Source organism: Cupressus sempervirens, chromosome 6 (assembly GCF_028749045.1).
Source record: "Cupressus sempervirens isolate cs-2001-9-10 chromosome 6, ASM2874904v1, whole genome shotgun sequence".
NCBI classification, from domain to species: Eukaryota; Viridiplantae; Streptophyta; class Pinopsida; order Cupressales; family Cupressaceae; genus Cupressus; species Cupressus sempervirens.
The window spans coordinates 593,202,946-593,220,151 of NC_143123.1; positions in this window are offsets into that span (position 1 = coordinate 593,202,946).

Genomic DNA, 17,206 nt, shown 5'->3' on the forward strand with positions numbered 1-17,206 from the left:
TATTAGGCTTCTTCTTGAGAGAACTTGGCTCTGATACCAATTGTTGGAATGTCTTAATGGGAAGAGTGCTTCTGAGAGGGGGGGTGAATCAAAAGTACTAAACTTTTTACCTGTTTTAAATCCTTAATATCATATAACTGAAATTAACATGCATGCATAAAAACATTAAACAATCATGAGAAGAAAACATGCATCACCACATAACACTTGAGATTTTGATGACCCAGAAACCCTCTAGGAATAAGAAGGTAAAACTAGGGTGGGGATGATACCCACAAAATTACTGCAGCAATTGATTTCAACCACTTCTGATGGTTTGCCCTGTTAAAGGCCTGCCCTATTAAAGGCTACAACACACTGTTAAATGTGACCCTATTAAAGGATTTCTACACCCTGTTAAGAGTGTGCCTTGTTAGAGGACTTAAGATCGTTCAACTTAGAATGCCACCCTGTTAAAGGATTTACATAAGGTTGTTAAACCCACCTAACTCAATAGGATTTCCAAATTCCTAATACAATTGTGAGAGAGTATTAGAATGATACACCTGATCTAATGCAATCTCTGATGTTGATCTTAGGCTCTTGATCTGCTCTTCAATATCTGATCTCTGCTAGATCTAATCTACCAATTGTGTTCCTTGTTTTGTTCTGATCAACTAGATGTGTAAATGATGTCCTTTCCACTAAATATTTGACACCAAATGTTCTGCAATGACCTTAATGATACGCTCTACTTTTTCTTCTTCTTTCCTCTCTTACTCTCGTATTGTTCAATGGCGTCAAGACTCCCTTATAAAGATCAGTGGTTTGTTATGCATCCTTGATTCAAATGTTCCCGCTCAAATCCAAAAAATTCACTCATTGGCTACATGCAGTCTCCAATTTTCTGATTGGTTGCATGAGGATCACATATGTGGATGGGAGGATTTGATCTTATCATTTATCCTGTCATGAGTCATCCATAACTATTTTACATCTTTGTTTTCGATTTCACAAACTCTTATGCTAATACTACATTGCTTAGCACATGAAGTAATACTGATGCTCGGCATCATCTATTCTAGATTGCTTGGCATCCATTGTGTTTCCTGTGTTACTCAACTCCTATAGAATTCTTGCGTTACTCAGCTCTTGTAGAATTCCTATGTCACTCGGCACTTATAGAATTCCTATGTTACTTGGAACCTATTAGTTTTTTGCATTGCTCGACTTCTACTGATTCCTGAATCACTTAGCTCCTATTAACTTCAAAATGCTCAGCTTCTATTGGATCCTGAGTTACTCGACACATATTGGTCTCATCTGCTCAGCACCTACTATGACTTGCTCGGAACATACTATCTTTTGGTCTACTCGGCATGTGTTAGAGTTCTGGCTCAACTTCCATTGTATACTCGGCATGTATAGTGAAAATGGTTAAGTGTGTTGACACTCATTTGTCAATCTTACTTATTTGATCAACAAAATGGAGGAAGAGAAATATAAGGATTAAAAGTAAAGTCAAAAGATGGAGGATTGGAAATCTAGGATAAGAAGGATAGGAACTAAAAGTGGATTGGGGGGGTGAAGGATGTATATATAGAGAGTTGGATAAGTATGAATGGATGATGCTTTTTGAGTAGTGGGAATGGATTCCAGTCGAGATTTTTCTTTTAGATGTATTTCTCTTATGAGCACTCTGAGTATTCATGTGATTTTTTACTTTTTCAGCTTGGGCCTTTGTGGCCTCTTGGGTTTTTCTTTGATTTGTATTAATTGTTTCTCTCTAGGAACATGTACTTTATAGCTGACATGTTGATGCTTGGATTTTTGTAAATTTTTGGATTTATGCTTTTGAATTTTGACATCCAATTTGCTTCTATTGGCCATGGTATGGGAATGAGAGCATGGAGGATATGGAGGGATTATGGATGGAATGATAGAGGTTGAAGGTTGGAAGAGATTCAAGGATGAGTGTCTTTGATGATCTAGCTTGTGGATTTGAGGGGATGGAATGATGGATTAAAATGCAAGATATGGATGCATATAATTGCCCAAAATTGATGGAGGGAATAGAGGATAAGGACCTAAAATAGATGGAAGTGAGGAAGGAGTAGGTCCCAAGATAGATGGAGGAGATAAATGATTTAGATTAGGTATATAAGGACCCAAATGGATGGAAAGGGTGTGGGATTTAGATAAGGGATATATGGACCCAACATGAAGGGTTGGAAAGAAGTAGTAGTATAAGGGCCCAAAATAAATGTGGAATATGAAGGATGGGAAACTTGGGGTGAAGATGGAAGGACTTGGAACCATGAAGGTGTAGGAGGGATACCAACATCTAGAGATATACTTTTATTTCTTTTTTCAATATGATGTTCATTATTTGGAACACAAGATGTGAGTTCATTACTAGGTGAAGGAGTCAAAGATTTGGATGTGATAGTTAGTTCTTCTTCTATGGATCTATCATCATGGTTTATAAGGTATGTATGATCATGAAGCAGAGGGGATGGAAGGATATGATCTTGATTTGGATGGGTTGATGGAAATGGATCTTGAGATGGAGTATGGTAGGATTTAGATATGGAGGGGATGGTGACTACTCTTTGGATGGAGTGAATGGTAAAAGTGGAATATGTAGGGGAATAAGTGGGATGGTGGGATCTTCTTTTGTGTCATGGGATATTTCAACATGCTTTTGGAAAAGATCTTGATAGGAATGGATGGGAGTGGATGGTATGATAGGAGAAGTATGGATGGTTTCTTTAAGTGAGGTAGATGGATGGGTAGGAGGTTCTTTAATGGGGAAGAGTTGATGGGGGAGGGACTCATTAGGTATATTACATGGGATTTGGGTAATGCTAGGAAGAAGAGATGTGGATGGGATTTGGAGGGATTCAATGGATAGGAGGTAGGAGATGGAAGGGGTTTGATAAGTGGGGTAGATGAAATATGGATGATAGTGATAGGATTATGTAAGAGGAATGATGGGTGTGGGAGATGGATTTCCTTTGGTTTTCCTTGTAAAGACCCTTAGAGATGCATGTGTGGGATTGGGAGGAGTAAGGGGATTAGGGTGATGCATTGTATAACTAGGATTGGTTGGAGGATTTGGAAAGTGGTTTGCAGGATATTGAGATGGTGGATTTGGACTAGGGATGTAGCTAGTAGAATTATTCTGGAATGGTGGAGATTGGGATATAAAGGTGGAGGAAGATGGAGATATGACTGATGTATAAGGGGAATACGTGGGCATGATATAGGAAGGAGGTGTGGATGAAGACAATAATGAAATTCTCTTGTCAAAGGCATGGTAAGGAGTACTAGTGGGTATGCACGGAGCAATGATGGGGTAGTTTGCAAGAATATTTAGAATTTGGAGGATGGTGGGAACAATATCTTTAAGGCTTTCAATATACCCATCATAGTCAACAAGACCTTCATCATCATTGGAATAGGATGCAGTGGGAGAAAAGGTGGGATGACCAAACTCATCATAATAGGATTGTGACATAATGTTTTGGGGATGAAGGATGAATACAGATGAATACAAAAATGTAGATTAGGATAAGTATGTAGGTTCAAATTTGGATTTGGATTAGGCTCATGATAGAAGGAAAGCCTGACTTCAAAAGATATGGAAATGGGGTGGGGAATGACTAAGATGACTTGGCTAGCGTAAGATAAGGAAGACTTAATGGAAGACATAGAATGATGTAAGAAAGGATGTGATTAGGATGACAATGTTGTGGAAGTTTGGATGAATCTCTAATGAGGCAATGACTATACTAAGTATGCCTTTCATTTGGGTTGAATGATTTGCCAATAGATAATACAAAATATAAAGTAGAGAAAAGTAGATGGAAGGTTTTTGCAAATGGACTTGCTAACAACTATTTTGGAAACAACAAGGATATGACTCTTTCATAAATGGATATTGTAGATTATGAGAAAACAATCTCTGAAAGGACAAAGCAAATTTGAGAGACATAAGCAAGTGATCTTTTTAGCAAAAGGATTTGATAGTAACCAATCAATATGTATGTGTATATGATTTTTTTGGATTTTTTTGAAACATGGGGGAAATTTTGAATACTCAAGCATGTCAAACACACCAACAATCTTATAAGGTTTTAACTAGGATATACAAGCTCAGCTAGGGGTGTCCTTGATATGCACAAGGTACATGAGGCCCAAATCTATAGATGAAAGAAAGTAATGCCACATAGCTAAAAGGAGACGGTAACCCAAATCTCCACCTTCACTTTCCAAAGGTATAAATTTCTTTGGGGCTTAGCCAAGAGTGACAAGATGATGCTTTCAAGAGAGGTGTCTTTCAATTCACCTTCTAATATTTATACTTTTGCAGAATGCTAGAGTTGAGGTCATTCGAAGGGGTAATGAAATCCTCAAGTAGGCCTCCTAAGAAGTAAAACAAGACCATACTTATTCTTTTCCATTTGAAGCTTTAGGTTTTCTATTTACTCTTGAAGACACTAGTGTTTAAGCATGCAAGGTTATTTCCAACTTGACAAGGTCATCAACATAATAAGCTCAGGGTTCGTCAACAAAAATAAATTGATCGACGTCAACATAAGAAAATTGCACATGAAAGCTTTCAGATTGAGGGAATAATAACATTTTATTTTTAGAGCATTCAAGATTGAATGAGTTCTTTTTAAGCCCCAAATTTGAAGTGTGTTAATTTTCAATGTTCATTGATTTCTAGGCATTCAAGATTGAGTTGAAGTATTTTATGCCCAAATTTGAAGTGTGAGTTATAGTAATGATTCTTTGATCCTTGGCATTCAAGTTGTGTTTATTGTTTTAATCAAGCATTCAAATGAAAATGTTAGAGTTTAGTCCATGGCATTCAAGATTGATTTTAAAAACATTTTTTCAATGAAAGACTTGTTCAATTGATGTAGGCATTTAAGATTGAATTTGGTTTGTTTAGGTGTTTCTAGATGCTCTAATCTGTAATGATACAAAAAATTAGCTTGATTAGTCACCCAAAAATCCCTAAAATAAATATTTAACTATGAAAAAATTCATTTTAACTTTTTTAGTTACTTTTGATATGTATAAATCAACTCAGAATAGTGCATATCCTACGGAACCACTAAAAGTCAAATTTCAATTTTTATTTTATTTTTTGATTTTTTAAGAAAGCTAAGTAAAATTGTAAACACATAGTTAAAGATAAAAATATAAAACACTCCTAAAAGCTAATAAGCTATCATCCTTTCAAAAAAGATTAGGAAGCTAAATTGGTTAATAAAATCAACAAACCTGGAGGAGTAAGCCTATGATCCTGCAATGCAAGAATGCAGTTAAAGAATGTGGGATCATGGTACAGAAACTAGTGAGAATGGGGAAAAAGAGAGCCATGGGAAAATACTCATAGTGAAATCCCACAAAAGAGTGATTTCACAGGATTGTGGAAGGTATTCTTGCTGTCAAGTGTATCCACAAGTTTGAGGGCAAAAAGATAAAACTAGATTTCTGGGCTTGACTATTTTGGTCAAGCATCCTTGCAGGTTTTTATAAGTGATCCTACTAGTAAAAACTCATGCTCATGTGGGAGGATTGGTCAGGGGGAATTATGGGGGGGTTTATTGCCACATGGTGGAGGGGGTTTTGACAAAACACGACCCCATTTGTACAGGTTTGCAATCCCACTGATATAAAATTGTAAATTCACGACTACGAGTTTGCGAATAAAAAGTGTTTGTAAGGCATTTGAATTGGGATTTGATTGTATGGTTGGGAGAACCCTTCCTAGTTGGAGAATTTGATGCTTGCAAACAATATTTGAAAACCACCTGTCTACACAAACAAGCACAAAATATTAGGTTGGTTAGTTAACAAAAAGAAGCAAAAGGCACGATTATAGTGACCTGAATGTAAGGTTCCACTGAGCATGCCAAAATGAATCACCTATTTTAGTAAAGCAAATCGAATACTAAGATTGACAAATAATTCACAATACAAAAAAAATTAACACTTATGATAAGACCAAGGAAGACACCATGGAGGAAAGTAGACCAAAAATGGTAAGCTCCTTAAGTGTTTACCACAATGACGTTGATGTGTCTAGCGATGAGGGATGTGTGCTTAGTTGTGCTCAAGCTTCAAATGATGGGGTGTTTATCAAGTATGGGGGTGAATGGAGGATTCAACGATGGAGGTGAAAGTAGATTTTGACATAGCAATGGTGTAAAATGGCTCTATTGTAGTGGTTAGTGGGGCATTATAAGTTTGCATGGGTAGATGATTATGGATTTGTGAGAGGAAGGGTTTTATTTAAAGGCTAAGGGGTAGTGAGATCGAGGGTCAGCATGCAAGGATGGAAGAATGGTGAGGGAGGGCTAGGACATTTTGAAAGGGGAGTACATGAGTTGTGCTTGTTTGTAGTCAATCAGGGAGTGACACTTGTCACAAGGAGTATGAGTGTAAGGGGATGGGCAAGATGGTTGGTCACAGGGAGTAATGAGGGGGGGAGAGTGTGTAAGAGGGATGTAAGAGGCATTGATGGCATGTAAGAGTCATTAATGCTCTTGGATGGGGATGGAAGAGGACAAGGGAGACTTATTGACTTTGGCTTGGGTTGGCAAGTCTTAACCCTTGCTTAAAGTTGTGCACAAGTTTAGGAGGGGGATTAGGCTTAGCTTAGAAAGTGGATTAGGGAGAAAGTGGCTTAGGTTTGATGGGATGGGTTAGTTAGGTGGCTAAGTGAGGTTAGTATGGGTGAATGGGTTGGATTAGGGGAAAAGATAGGTTTTAGGGATGGTTTAGGGGTTTAGGATAATTTATTAAATGATTTATTTAATAAAAGGGGCTTTGAGAAATTAAATAAAAAAGATATTGATACTTATTTAATTTAAAACAAGAATGAGGATTTAATTGATAAATTGATTTTGGGTTATCATTTGATTTTATCAATTGGACTATAGTTAATTAAATTAATTAATTAACTAGGGGATGACGATTAATTAATTAAATAATAAATATCTAATCAATAATGTCCTAGGAGATTACTAAATAAGATTACCTAATGGTGTAATCAGATTTCGGTGTCTACACTTCCCTCTCATCTGAGAATGGATTGATACTTACCCTCCCACCTAAATCACCTAGTAGGACTTGAATGCACTTTAACTTGATTGATTCCCACCAATATAAACTTAGGGATGAGATGAGAGAAGAAGCCCTAAATGGAAAACTAGAACCAAAAAAGACCCTAACCCTTGATTTGATATCAAACTTAAAAGTTTAAGAATAGGGGACTGAAATCATTGCAATAGTAAGCTAGTTGACTTTCCTTCTCTCAAACAAAAAGTTCAAGTTTATTGCTCAAAATCACCATTCTTTATTTTCAAGAGGGATAAACCTTTTGGCAAAGACCAAAATGGGGACTTCATTCCCATTTAAACATTCAGTAACAACTCCTCGACATAGTTTGAACCTTGATAACAAGAACAACAACATAACTTGACCTAGTACATTGTGACCCAATACATTACTTGGGAGGTGAATAATGGTGATAGGATTAGCTTTTGGTGTGACTCCTATAGTGGATTACCTCCCCTCATCCTCTCTATCTATCTGGATGAAATTATAATTTCTTCTGAACCAACTTGGGGTAAAACACTTGTGGATTATGTTTTTGTGATTTGTTTATTTTCTTGAAAGATAATCTGGAAAGATCTGAGTGAGCTACCAATCTCATCTCAGGATAGATTTAGATTTATGAAAATTTTGTTAGAAAGATTAGTTTATCTATCAGGCAAGGAAGACAAATTGTTATAGGGTCCAGGAAAAATTGTTGTAATGTGGAACCTAATTAGACTCAGAGGTTTATTTGGCATGATTTCTCTCCAGATTATTTCTATGGGGGTTTAGGGGAAGCACCCTTAAGACGAGGTCAAGGGGCAGCGCTCCTGCAGGGTCCGCTGCCCCTAAAGCCAAAAATGACCTTATATTGAAAAAGGCATCGGCTACTATTTTTCTATTCTTCTAGCCCTAATTTTGTAAGTAGCAAAAAGCTTGTATAAAAAGGCTTAGGGTTAGGGATTTTCATAAGGTGTGATGCAAAAAATTGGTTCTTGTGATAGTATTGAGCTGTAAGGTATTACAGATTGTAATTAGATTGTAATCACTAGATCATAATAATATTGGACTTGTTGTTGGTGGACGTAGCCCAAGGATTGGGTGAACCACATTAAATCTTGATGTCTTGTGTTCTCTTTTATGCAATCTACTATTTTCCAGTATTGGTTATATTTGCATGTAATTGTTATTTTTTGTCTAAGGTTAATCCTAACAAAAATAGGCTTATATAGTATCTAAGATGGGTACAGGATTATACAACAACAAGATTCAAATAATACGTATTGTCATGCTTTTTCATTCTATTGGAACTATGCCACTCTGTCAAAAGTAGGATGCTTTGCTTGGTTAGCATTTAAAAAAAGAGTACTCACCAGTGACTACCTTGCTAAACTTAACATTTCCCAACCTTTCAAATGTTTTTTGTGTGACCTTGAGTTGGAAGATGTAGATCACCTCTTTGTAAATTTCTCTTTTGCACAACAATGTTGCCTATTTGTTCTTTACAAACTTCAATTTCCCACTCCTCTTCTAAACAAACTCTGGGATCATTTTCAAGCCTGGCCAGAACTACATTCCTCATCACTTTTTTACTACTTATGGAAATGCATCCCAACAATTGTATTATGGGCACTTTGGTGGGAATGAAATAAAAGGATATTCTACAAGACCCCTTCACCAATTAACTCTATCCTAGTTGGTACTAAAAAATCCATTTTGAAAGTTGTGAATGCTGGTAATCATAGAGTCGAATGCAATCTAGTTTTAACCATATGATACAACTTTATCATTTGAGAATGGAAAGGCATCCATATTCCTATTGGATGGCTTCATCATAAACAAAATAGATCTTCAATCAACAAAGATTCAGTTCATTGGCTTCATCCTTCTTGTCGTTTAGTTAAACTCAATTTTGTTGGTTCCTCCTGAGGCAACTCAGGAAAGTCTAGGGTAGGCATTTATATTAAATCACTAGGGAGAGGTTCTAGCCATAAAAAACATACCCTATTCTTTCAGGAATAAACAATATGGTTGAGGCCTATGCCTTGTTCATAGAGTTAGTTTTGGCAAAACAAGAGGACTTTCAACCAATCCACATAAAAGGTGACTCTATGATGATCATAAATTCATGCATTAAACATGAATCCTATAGTTGGAAACTATCATATATCCTCTACAAAAATATGGTTTCTTATTGACTCATTTAAAGTAATTCATATTTCTCATACTTTGAGGGAAGGGAATATGCTGGCAAATTTTCTAGCTAACTTAGGATGTGACAGGGTGAATCTTGAAGATTTAAATCTAGGAGAGTTTATTAAATCTAATAGAGAAATTCAAAGACTGATAATGCAAGACAAAAAGAACATTACAAACACTTCAGCCTAACATATAAAGGTACACTCAATCATATTAGAGATGCCTTTCCCTTTCTAGTTGTTCTAATCATGGTAATGCATCATCCTATCTTCAACTCTAGATATTCTTCATGCACAAACCCCTTCAGGCATTGTATAGATCTAACTACTCTATCCATTTTCTTATCTAATTTGATGGATCTCCTGCAATCAGTAGATTTAGTGTTTCTTATTTCAAAAAAAATTGTTTGCCTACAATTTATATCGAATAATAGGCTCTTGGCTACCCTGCATAACTATGATCTTTGGTCAAGAAAAGCCTTGGTGGGAGGCTTATTTTCTTGTCATGAGTTGATGACAAGTCACAAACACTTGATGGCCTACAACAACTTCAAATGGGCAATAAAGAGGCAAAGTTTTTGAATGATCACTACTAACTTGCAAAGTGTGGGTTCGACTCTCAGAAAGGAACTATTTTTGTTCACTACTCCCCTTAGGATTCGTGACAAGGGCTTAACTGCATCTTGTGTACTATAAGTTGAATGGTTGTATCGGGCATTGATAGATCAGTCTTTTGGTGCAATGACAACCCCACTCTAACAAATGGTATTTGAGCTTGGTCATAGGTGTGAATCCTCAAACCCTTGAGTAACACTAAGGGGGAGATTGTTAGAAATTTGTTCAGTGCTCCCCTCGGGATTTGTGACAAGGGTTTGACCACTTCTTGTGTACTATAAGTTAAGTGGTTGTATCGGGCATTAATAGATTAGTCTTTTGGTGCAACGACAACCCCACTCTAATAGGAACTTGTTGACAAGATCAGGCATTATGCCAATGCAGTCCTAGATCTTATGAGCATGCCTTTCCATTGCCTCCACCACTTCTTCCCTTGGTGCTATTCTTAAGCAATGTTTCAGCCTTTGCAGCTTCCAGGAGGGTTCTTGATCTCACTATAACTCTCTCACTGATTCTCCCCTCTTTTGAGCTTCCTTCTACAATGGTAGTGGTCCCCTCTTCTAAAGATTTTGATGGTTGGGTGATAGTGACTCCCTTTGATCCTCTTGCAAGTTGGGAAAAGGTGTGGGATTTTGAGCAGTGTGCCTCATTGCCAACAGATATGGGGTAAGAATTTCTCTTCATAGGTGGTTTTTTGAAATTTTGGCATTATATATATATATATATATATATATATATATATATATATATATATATAGATATATATATATATATGGATGGTGGCTTGTCTACTTTGGCTTTAAAAAAAAAGCACAATTTGACCATCACAACGCACTAATGTCCAAAAGTGTCATACTCAAATATCAAAGATACACTTGATTTTAAAGACCACTATGCAAAGATCAGCTAACAAAATATTAAAATATATGATCAAGAATGCAAGTGCCAGATTGCATTTTAATAAAAGACAGATTATTCCTTAATTAATTGAAACTTCACATTAAGAAGTTTAGTGATAAAATTTAAAATTGAATACATGTACTATAACAATCATTGATTACACCTAAAAGTAACTAATCCAATCCATCTTTAATATTAATTTCTAACTAATTAAAATAATTTAAAAATCTATTTTTATACATAATATATTTTATAATATGAATAACCATTGTAGTGAAGGGTGAAATACATCCATTCTAGAAAGGGTAAATAGGAAGAGAATAATTAGGGTCCCATAGACCACACAACTTTCGCTTTTGATGGATTTTCTTTTCTCTTTCAAATCACTTTGGCGGTACACTTAGGCAGGTTGTTTGGTAAATGCTCAAAAATTAGAATACAAGTTTGCCCTGAAAAGTAACATTGCCTTTCAACAAAGGCAGCTCTACCAACCCACCGTTTGGCTTTTCTATGTGGGGTATTTTACATTTAGAGAATTACGTTGGGTTGAAATTTGAGATAATGGAATATGTGGTTTCAATGTGAGATAATTTTATTTCATATATTTCAGTTATTGTTGAAATGATAGAGATATAAATTTTGTTATATTTATATATAATTGAATTGGTGGAATTATTCATGTTATAAATGGTAGATGAGGAAGTTTAATTTTTTTTGAGTGAACATATACATTATTATTATTATTATTATAATAAATTTTAGTATTAATTGTGTATATCTTTTGATAAATACTACTAATTTTATTTTATTCATTGTCATATTAGATCTATCACTTTGTACAAAATACATAAAAACTTACTTGAACATTTATCTTATAAAATTAAATACACCTCACCAAAAACTATTTCATAAAATAAAATGCATCTAACAAAAGCATTCATAACGAGTGCCACATAGTGGTACATACTTGCCTTATAGAAAATTGTAATAGGAATAGTCATTGATTTTATATTAATTTAAATTTAAATTTATATTAATTTATTTTACTATGAGATATTTAATGTTTTAAAATTTAGATTTCTTTTATTTGTTTGTAGTGAAATTCTGACCCAAAAAATAATATATCTTAGTGAAAGAGAGTAATATTCTCATCTAATGATTATATGAATTGTCATAAAATCTCAAATAAGTTTGAATAACTTCAAACAAATTATTATTTAAATAATAAATAATTCTACTAAGAATAGAAAAATAAAAAATAAATGCTTTCATAATTGATAAGTGAAAGTGTTCTTTTGTTTATTTGAGTTGAGAAAAATGCAATATAGAACACCCTCAGAAATCTCTAACACAAAATGAATTCATCTAATCATATAATTTAGAAAATATTTAAAAGTCGTAAATAAATTATAAAATATTAGAAATATTTTACTCTAAAAATCGTTGTAAAAGTACTCGCACATGCAATAGTACTTTTTCCAAGAGCAAGTACAACAAGTGTCACGTAGTGGTTGTATTTGTAGGTATCAAATATAAATTATATTTTTTTTTAATAAATTTAATTTAATCTAATTCAATAAAATATTATTATGAAAGGTAGAAAAAAATTACAATTCATAAATTCTTAACTATAATTATAAATGAATAAATAGAACAGTATAAAAAACATTATATCGGCATCACCTCAAGTTCATTACTATTTCACTTATACATACTCATAAAATAATCTTCACAAGCTAAAAAATTTGACGGTATTATTAAATTTATTAAGTAAAAAAAGCTCTTATAACACAAAATAAGTTCACCCAATCATATAATTTGTATGAAATATTAAATTTGTAAATGAATAAAATCATTACAACTGAATACAATAAGACATTACCTACGACAAGTACAATAAGATCTCAACCTATAATTTAGGTATTTTATCTAAAATAACACTAACACTAGAAAAAAAGAACATGCCGCCACCCTCAACAAACAAAACGACTAATCCATAACGTATAACATTTTGGAGTAGCTTCATTAGTGAAAGGGGATATCTCTGTATAATTCCAAAAAGAAAAGCATGTGATTTCGTTCACAGAGATTGTGCCCACAACCAACAATAAAATTGGCAGCATGTGAAGCTCTCGTAACACTTTTCTTCTGTTAATTCACGTGGACATTAAATCTCCATCTGTCACTACAGTCCAGTAAAACAAACGCCATAATCTTCGCATCAGAGTTGTTTGTTTCATGCAAAAATTTATATACTGTAGAAAACCAGTGCAGCAAAATTCTGCTAATTCTGCCATCAGACATTTTTGTAATTTAGTGCAATAATTTGTAAGAGTACCCAAATTGAGAAGAATATTCCAAACTATTTGACTAACGGAAATTGCGGGCATAAGTTGCCTTTGTCTGTCTCTCTCCTTGACCGCACAATCTCTTGTAACTAAGCAAAGAAGAAGAATGAATGCTATAATGAGTTTCAGGTAGGAAAAAGGCATTATTAACTGAAGCGTAAATTAAACTACCCAATTTGATTGATTATCCAGAGGTTCAATCTGAGTTCCCCATTAATGGAGTCAGACTAAAAGTTCATTTGCACCAGAGGAAAGGACGCTGCATTTTTATCTTTCAATTCAAAGCCTGTGATGAAAGAACAGCTTTTTAAAATTAGAGATTATGGAGGAGATTTCTCCTTTAGACTTTAATTTGGCATGAGATTTTAAGAGAAATGAAGTAAACTAATAATAATAAGCTCGTTAGGGATGACCAGATTTAGTAGTTAAATACATCAATTTTATAAAACAAATAAATTTATAGTCTAAATTTCAAAATCATTCCTAATTTTCTATCAATTCTTTCTAATAGGTTTTCCCAACCCATAAATAATGATAAACAGTTTATGGGATTCCATTATGCGTAATTTTTTACATCAACCTTTCCAATCAAATCCATGGTTGCGATGAGAAGAGAAAAGCTCATGTTTATCATTATTTCCCAAGTTTCATATTTATAATTAAGTTCTGAGGGTCACACCATCGAATTTTACATCACATCATTATGGTTTTTGTCAAGGTGTCGAAAAAGGTTCAAAATAAAAGTGGGAAAGATTCTTGGGCACTAGGTTGTATTTTATTGGTGTTCTAATGTAGCTATGTGATTTGTTATTTTTTGGATCTAAGGAATACATTTCTTTCAATCATAGATAGTCATCATCAACAATAACAATGAAGTCACAATTCTTGGTACAAAATTATCAAACATATTTTGCATGCTGAAAAATTGAAAGAGGGGTCAAAAATTATTGAAAACAAAAAGGACAAATTACCCACCAAATAATAAAACACTAGGGGAAGAGACACAGTAACTGACAAGAGGTCCAATTAACGTGATAGGTTTGTCATGGACACATGTAAAAGTCAACCATTTTTTTAGCTTTTTTGGTTGGTGAGTGACCAATTTGTGCACCATTATTGGGACATTTCATAAAGACCACTAGTGCATTTAACCACAAGTACTAGTATTTTTTGAGTGAGCAACTATTGATGCATAAACATAGGGATATCGGACGAGTGTTTTGAAATGGCACTTTTGACCACTTTGCACTCCACGATCCCTACAAAGAGATCTATGAATACCCACAAGCCTAAATCTTAGCTTTTATGCTCTTCACTCACCTACAAATGAAGACCAAAAAAATGACGAAATCCAACTTAAGTTTAAGAGTTCTAGGTGCATGAAGCTAGCTTGGGTAGCTACTAGGTCTTTTCCCCTACACAACCTTATTTTTGTCCACTAACCAATATAACAATTGAGACAATTCCAAAGATAATTGCTATTTGTCTGCAATATTCTAACCCTGCATGTGATCATAAGCTTATTTGGCCAAACAATCTACTCATCATTCCACTCCCTTAGAATATGAATAAAAGTAATAGAGACTAAAGAGCCCTATAGTGTAAATATCTAGTGAATAATTGAGGCTAAGTTCCAACTAACATCATCTAACCATTATTCATCCAAAGAAGTACAACCACGTATGAATTAGATTCAAAAATAATTTGTTTCCAACCATGAATACAACATTGCTCTACAACATGCAAAATGGCGTGAGCCTCCAAGTAATTATTCCTAGGAAGATTTGTATCAATAGGGGAAAAAATGAACATAACTAGCACTATCATGGCCAACTCCTCCAATACCAACATGACTAGGATTCCCCCAAGAAGAGTCACCCATGTTAATTTCCAATATACTTTGATGACAAAGGATCCACCAATGCTCATAGTTTATCTCTTGAAAAGCATGTATGCATCTATTCTTCATGACTTTCCTATTAGTTCTCACCCAAAGAGAAGGGTCATCTACTTGAAGAGAAAAATTGAATTGATATCAGAAAACAACATCTTCAGGATCCATACCTCCAACAAAGTCACTCTTTGCCAAAACAATATCACAACTTGAGAATGTATAGTTTTCCACCACAAGTGTTGAACAACCACCCTAGTATCACAAAAAAATCTACTACTCCTCTCTAGCCAAGTATGTTAGATTATGACATTAGGCCCAAGAATCCAAGCAATGTAAAGAAAAGAAGTCTTAATTGGAGGCTTAACCCAACATGCCCAAAATTCAACCAAAGAGGATACATGCCTATATGTCTAATTCCAAACTCTCCACCATAAATGCCTAATGTCCTTACAAAATAGCACCAAAAGAAAAGATGAGAAACACTTTCCTTGCTATTATAACACAAGACACATAGACGAACTAGGAAACCTTACTTGCAAAAATTATCTCAACCACTTAGACATTTGATTTGAACCACCATCCACATTAAAAGATACACTTGGGCCAAGAAAATTTGTTTCACACCTATTTCTACCAAGACACCTCTATGTCTCAAAACAAAAAAAAATCAAGCTCCAAGTACCCCTCAGAAATGAACTACTTGTCGGATGAGTGACCACTATAAACCTAATTATCTTGCCTCACCAAGGATTTGCACTCATGAGAAGCAAGAATATGTCCCAACTCTTTACAAGCTTCCTTCATTCCATATAGTCATCATTCACCAAAGTCTTTCAATCTATAACTAGAAACCATCCCCAAATTCTATATAGTCTTATAATTCTAATCGTAGTCTAACTAGCCATAGTTTAAAACTATCACATATCAGTTGTAAGTGTGGTTAAATGGAAAGAATAAGAGGTTGACCATTACAAGAGTCGAGCCAAAACATATTTTTTGAGCCCTTATTGCAAATCTATAAAATCCCACTCTTAATAAGTTGAGCCCATATTTTGAAAGTATGTCAAATCATAGAACGCCTACCCTCCAAACAATAATGAGGAACATAAAAAATGTTAACTCTATTTAAATGCTTATGTGCAAGAATATGGGCCCACACCTCATGTCAACTAGTACACCATCCCAAATCAATTTTTCCTACAAAAAACTTGCCCATTCAAGATTGTCAAACAAAGATTAATGCCTCACTCCTTCGGTCTACATGCAAAATCCCACTTAACTAAACTCTATTTAGAACCAAGAAAATTACCACTCGAAAGAAATTGGTGTGAGAGAACATCAAATTCCTAGAGTAAATACACAAGAGTAGCCTAAATAGAACTCTTGTAAACAAGAAGGGCATGGATCACAAATTGAAGAAGAGTCGTCCTACCAACAATGGATAACCATTTATGAGTCCAATGATTACCCTTTTGACGCAACTTATCAAGAAAGTCCTACTAGTATGGCCTAGGTTTCCTTCTAACAACCATAGGAATACCAAAATAAAGTAAGGGAAAAGAACTGATTTGAATCCTCAATATATTGACAATCCTTCTTTGGATAGGTTTTGGAGTGTTAAAAAAATAGATAAAAGGTTCATGATCATTAACTGTGGAAATTGAAGCACCTCACTAAATATATAACGTGTAAGAAAGAACCATAGTCCTAAGAACAATATTTGGGCACATTTTAATAGTTTTTATAACACTTTTTTATTTAGTGCCAATATTTGTGAGAAAATTGGATGTATAGTTGACTTAAAAGTTGCTAGTGTTTATGATGACTATCCATAAGTGAATGAAATGCATTCCTTTTATATAAAAAAACAACAAATCGTGTGATACCATGTCAATGCACTAATAAAACATGACTTAGTGCACATGTATGAGTGTCACTTTCATGTAGGTAGATGTGAAAAATTGACAGTGATTTGAAATTATCTTGTACGATTTTGAGAAGCTCAAAGTCAAGGTACTCAATTATGACAAATATTATCCCCTAGTTTAAGAAATTTGTACTCCCCTACATGAATTAAGTTGTTTTTAAGAGTGAAGGGGAGTTTATGAAGATTTACTTTGATTGTTCATGTAATTTATGTTTTTTAATTTTTT